Source organism: Amblyraja radiata, chromosome 2 (assembly GCF_010909765.2).
Source record: "Amblyraja radiata isolate CabotCenter1 chromosome 2, sAmbRad1.1.pri, whole genome shotgun sequence".
Lineage (NCBI taxonomy): Eukaryota > Metazoa > Chordata > Chondrichthyes > Rajiformes > Rajidae > Amblyraja > Amblyraja radiata.
Window position 1 is genome coordinate 68335381 of NC_045957.1, and position 6000 is coordinate 68341380.

The window sequence follows — 6000 nt, forward strand, 5'->3', positions numbered from 1 at the left end:
AGCTGCAGGCAATATGCATCCAAGAAGAAAAGAGGAAAGAGTAACATTCTTTAGATTCTACTAGAAATTGTAGTTGAGATTTTTGAGCTGTCATCTTGACAATTCACCACCCATAGAAAATTGACAGTTCTGACTCCCATACAAAATGGAGGATTATTGGGTTGAAGTTCATGATTACATAAAAAACATTTTATTTTGTTTTAAATGCTGCAGTGGTTTCCAGCATCTGCTGTTATTTGATTTTTAGTGTGGTGAGATCCAAGGTTAATGGGGAGTGATCCCCATGAGTAAATGATCTGAAGGAGAGACTCAACCCAAAATGTCACCTATTCCTTCTCTCCAGAGATATTGCCTGTTCCGCTGAGTTACTCAAGCATTTTGTGTCTATCTTTCATGTATAGTCATCCTGCACATCAGCATACGTAATTGTGAACTCCTCAATTTCCCATTATTAGACAATATTTTTCAACAGAGACCATTGTTGAAGCAGTGTGTGACTTTGTATGAAATATTGCAGGTGCTGGGCAGATATGCATGCCACCTTGCTCGTCTTTGTTGCTGGATCAGAGATGGTGATGGCAGAGGCAGATACCTGGGACTGGATCATAATGCTGAGTTGACATCACCCATCAAAAATGAAATAAAATAGGCCTCGGGGGGGGGGGGGGGGGGGGGGGGAATGGAACGAATTGGGACACAGTTACCATGACACTCCACTGAGAATAAAGGAAAATTATTAAGCACATTTTTAAGTTCTAGCAAAAATGTAGTTGGGCAATTACATTTATTGGGTGGTACGAGGAGTGAAACACTCAATAATCCGGTAATAGTAATTTCTCTCGGTATCCATTCAATGGAAAATCTTGCTCAAGGTGTCGTAGCCCCAACACACAAATAATTTGTAATTGCATACGTTGAATCATTTTTATATCCCATGTCACTAACCTCTAAAGATGGTATAATGTACACTGAATGCTTTCAATTGTACCAGTTGTCCCATTTGTCGGAAAATAAATTGTTTGAGCAGCTTTGAATTAATCTTGATCGGAAAATCTGAGGTTGAAATTCTCCATAGGGAAGAAAAATAATTGTAAATTTAAATGAACATTGCCTTTATATGAGCAATTAATGAAACATATATTTTAGTTATTGAATGGAACAACGCACTATGTTGTACTTCTCTGTGCATGTAACTTATCTTACAGCAATTTTAGTACTGATGTTATGACCGTTGTTAGGTGTTGGTCGGAAACTGCCAAACACATTTACAGTAAAAAATTACTGCAGTTAATATCTTTTAAAAACAAAGGATAAAGGAATTTGGTACAAACATGTTTGCATGGTTCATGTTTCCTGGTGAGAGAGAAGGAGGCTATTTGGCTCATTGAGTCTAAGCCTTCTTTAAGAGCTATGCCATTCCCCAACCTATTTTGCTGTAACCTATTCTCTCTCACATGCACACAAAAATACCGCATGGATTCTTTCACCATCCACCTATACTTCGGTAATTCACCGTAGCCAGTTAACATAACAACCAGTATGTCCTTAGAATGTGGGAGGAAGCTGTAACACACGTACAATACTGGAGGTCAGACTTGAAGCTGAGTTGCTGGATCTGTGACACAGCTGCATTACCTGATAATAATGCTGTACATGTAACATTGAAAGCATGGAATTTTCTTGTTAAGAACATGGTAAGTTATGAAGAACTTCACGACTGTGTGTGAGCAGCTGTTGTGTGTTTTTCCACTCAGGTCTCAATGTGACAAAAATAAAATAATGTTTGTCCTTCTAACAGCAATGACATGTCAAACCAGCTCACAGTAATATATAAATGTATACATATGTATAAGTGTGTGGAAATATACTCTTTACAGAAATGTAAAATTTCTAGCAAAGTACAAATTACAAACATAACATCTACCAAAGAGATAAAAATGTCTTTGAAAGCTCACACAAATGTGAAGCAGTGCCTCCAAGGAGAACAAATTCATCTTCTATTTTATGTGATATGATTAGATGTAAATTAAATCTTTATTCACTGTCACTTTAAATTTCCACAATCCATCTAAAAAAGGGGTCTTTGTCTTCTCCTGGCAGAGTTAAGATTCTGTCTTTTGAATACAGCATTTGGTGGTAAAGCCAAGCTTGTGACTGATGTCATTTATTATGGTGATTGATTATGATTTATATGTTGATTCATTTGGCTTGCCCTGCCCTTGGAGCTTCACAAGAATTTAACTGGAAAATAATGCTGTATTACTGGTTAATTACAAAGACGTATTTTGTCATATACTGCATTTCTAATTAAAGCAAATTAATTTCTCTAGTTGTTCTTTAGAGACTGCACAATATAAACACGAAAAGGGTGTTATGTAAAGACCACCTGCTAGCGTGGGAATTGTAACAAATATATCATATACATTGCACAGCAAAATGACGTGGTTTCTGAAACTGTTTCAGATACAGGAAGAACGTACAGAAACTGAACCAAGGTCTGTAATGGGTGGTCTCATGTTTTTTTTCCTTCATGCTTCCCTTCCATATCTATATTAATCAATTCTATCTTTGCAACGCTCTTCTCAAGCTGCACAAGCTGAAAGTCTTGGATTAATGTAGGTTGCACATCTTACTGACTCTGTGGTGAATTTACAGCAGCTGCTACAGGATTACAATATGATTTTACATTAATTTATACATATGTCGTTACATACTTTTCTTCCCTTTCCTTTTTTTAGCTCTTTGCATGCCATTCCTTATTCCCCAGTTGAGAGGTTGGGCAAACAGCCTGCTACAGATCTCCATCAATGATGTTCTGTACCAGGTGCATGAAAACAGCATGGCTTGATTTGGTGCCCGCCCACTGGTTTTATTTCTCTCTCCATGTGTTAGTGCTCGGACAGCACATTTTATTTCCCCCTGTGGGATGGCTACTTAATCCTGGATTCAGGTCATGGAACATTTGATATGAAAGTGTTCAATACTGATGCTACATACAAGAAAGTCACAACATGTTCTGTTTACCAACATATTCCCTATGAAAGAAGGAAATATAACACTGTGAAATGGTTTCACAGGCATACAGGGTAAATAGTAATGACTAACTTTCAATATTCAGTTTCTCATAATGTAAAACTGTATCGCCATTTATTTATTTTTCACTACTGCCCACGCCCCTTCCCCCTTAACCTCTGCAAGTGTGACTTCTCATTCATGGTGTGTTCAACCTCTAACAACCTTCATTAGAATTGCACTCCCTTGAGTTTACTGTCACCACCTTTACGAATTCCTACCAACCATCCTCATCCAGAATCTTGGCCTTAACCTCATGCATGGCCTCACTAGTTCCAACAACACAATTGCATGTTGGAGTCCTTCCATTCAATTTATCATACCATTCTTCACCCACACCTGATATTTCATCCCAGTTCAACCCTTCCATTTTTGGAACTAACTCGCTCCTTATGAATTATATTGTTGTTTTTCAATTGCGATTATCTGTCTTTAAACTTCCATTCACCACAACAGCTTGGCTAAACTGCACTCCCATATGTTTGTGTCGGTCTCAAGTGCCTATTAAAACCAGTACTTAGTCTTACTTTGACTCTTTCTCTTCAGTTTAATCCAAATGCTTCACATTTGAATAGATGTGCAGATAACAGATTTAGTCAATCATTACCAGCTTTGGTTATATCACTTAACATGCCTGTATGTGCAGACTTAAACTGCACAGTTTCCCATGACCTGTATCGCCATTTATTTATTTTTATTTTCACTACTGCTCGCTGCTGACTTTTTTTCTCCACTGCAAAATGTCACCTGAACCCTCTTGCTTGTCTTCTCTATAATGAACCAGATTTGATAAGGAACTCAAGGTAAAGGAACCATTAGGAGGTAGTGACCATAACATGATGAGTTTTAATCTGCAATTTGAGAGGGAGAAGGTAAAATTGGAAGTATCAATATTGCAGGTGAAAAAAGGGAACTTTGTTGGCATGAGGGAGGAGCTGGCCAAAGTTGACTGGAAAGGGACCCAACAGGGATGACGGTGGAACAGCAATGGCAGGTGTTTCCGGGAATAATCCAGAAGATGCAGGGTCATTTCATTCCAAAGAGGAAGAAAGATTCTAAGAGGAGTAAGAGGTGACCATGGCTGACAAGGGAAGTCAAGGACAACATAAAAATAAAAGAGAAGACATACTGCATAACATAGCAAAGATGAGCGGAATGCCAGAGGATTGGGTAACTTTTAAAGATCAATGGAAGGTAACTAAAAATGAAATACGGGGAGGAAAGATGAAGTATGAAGGTAAGCTAGCCAAGAATACAAAAGAGGACAGTAAAATATTATTTAGGTATATGAAGAGAAAAAAATAGTTAAGACAAATGTGGGTCCCTAGAAGCCAGAAACAGGTGAATTTATTATGGGGAACAAGGAAATGGCAGACAAGTTAAACAGGTACTTTGGTTCTGTCTTCACTAAAGAAGGCACACACAATCTCCCAGATGACAGAGGACCTAGGGTGACAAAGGAACTGAAGGAAATTCACATTAGTCAGCAAATGGTGTTGGGTAGACTGATGGGACGGAAGGCTGATAAATCTCCAGGGCCTGATGGTCTGCATCCCAGGGTACACAAGGTTGTGGCTCTAGAATTGTGGACGCATTGGTGATCATTTTCAAAAGTTCTATAGATTCTGGATCAGTTCCGGTGGATTGGAGGGTAGCTAATGTTATCCCACTTTTGAAGAAAGGAGGGAGAGAGAAAGCAGCGAATTATAGACCAGTTAGCCTGACATCGGTATTGGGGAAGATGCTGGAGTTGATTATCAAAGATGTAATAGCGGCGCATTTGGATAGCAGTAACAGGATCGGTCCAAGTCAGCGTGAATTTACGAAGAGGAAATCATGCTTGACAAATCTCTGGATGTTTTTGAGGATGTAACAAGTAAAATGGACAAGAGAGAGCCAGTGGATGTAGTGTACCTGGACTTTCAGAAAGCCTTTGATAAGGTCCCACATAGGAGATTAGTGGGCAAAATTAGAGCACATAGTATTGAGGGTCGGGTATTGACATGGATAGAAAATTGGTTGGCAGACAGGAAACAAAGAGTAGGGATTAACGCATCTCTTTCAGAATGGCAGGCAGTGACTAGTGGGGTGCCGCAAGGCTCGGTGCTGGGATCGCAGCTATTTTGCAATATACATTCATGATTTAGATGATGGAATTAAAAGTAACATGAGCAAATTTGCAGATGACAAAAAGCTGGGTGTCAGTGTGAATTATGAAGAGGATGCAGTGACTTGGACAGGTTGGGTGAGTGGGCAGATGCATGGCAGATGCAGTATAATGTGGATAAATGTGAGGTTATCTACTTTGGAGGCAAGAACGGGATGGCAGATTATTACCTGAATGGTGTCAGGTGTCAGGTTAGGAAAAGGAGAAGTACAACGAGACCTGGGTGTCCAAGTGAAAGTAAGCATACAGGTACAACAGGCAGTGAAGAAAGCTAATGGGATGTTGTCCTTCACAATGAGAGGAGTGAAGTGTAGGAGCAAAGAGGTTGAAAAGGGCCCTAGTGAGACCGCACCTGGAGTATTGTGTGCAGTTTTGGTCTCCTAATTTGAGGAAGGACATTCTTGCTATTGAGGGAGTGCAGTTTAGTTTCATGAGGTTAATTCCCGGGATGGCGGGGCTGTCATATGATGAAAGAATGGAGCGACTGGGCTTGTATTCACTGGAATTTAGAAGGATGAGAGGGTATCTTATAGAAACATATAAAATTATTAAAGGATTAGACACACTAGATGCAGGAAACATGTTCCTGGTGTTGGGGGAGTCCAGGGCCACAGTTTCAAAATAAGGGGTAGGCCATTTAGAACTGAGGTGAGGAAAAACCTTTTCACACAGAGAGTTGTGAATTTGTGTAATTCTCAGCCTCAGAAGGCAGTGGAGGCCGATTCACTGGATGCATTGAAAAGAGAGTTAGATAGAGTTAG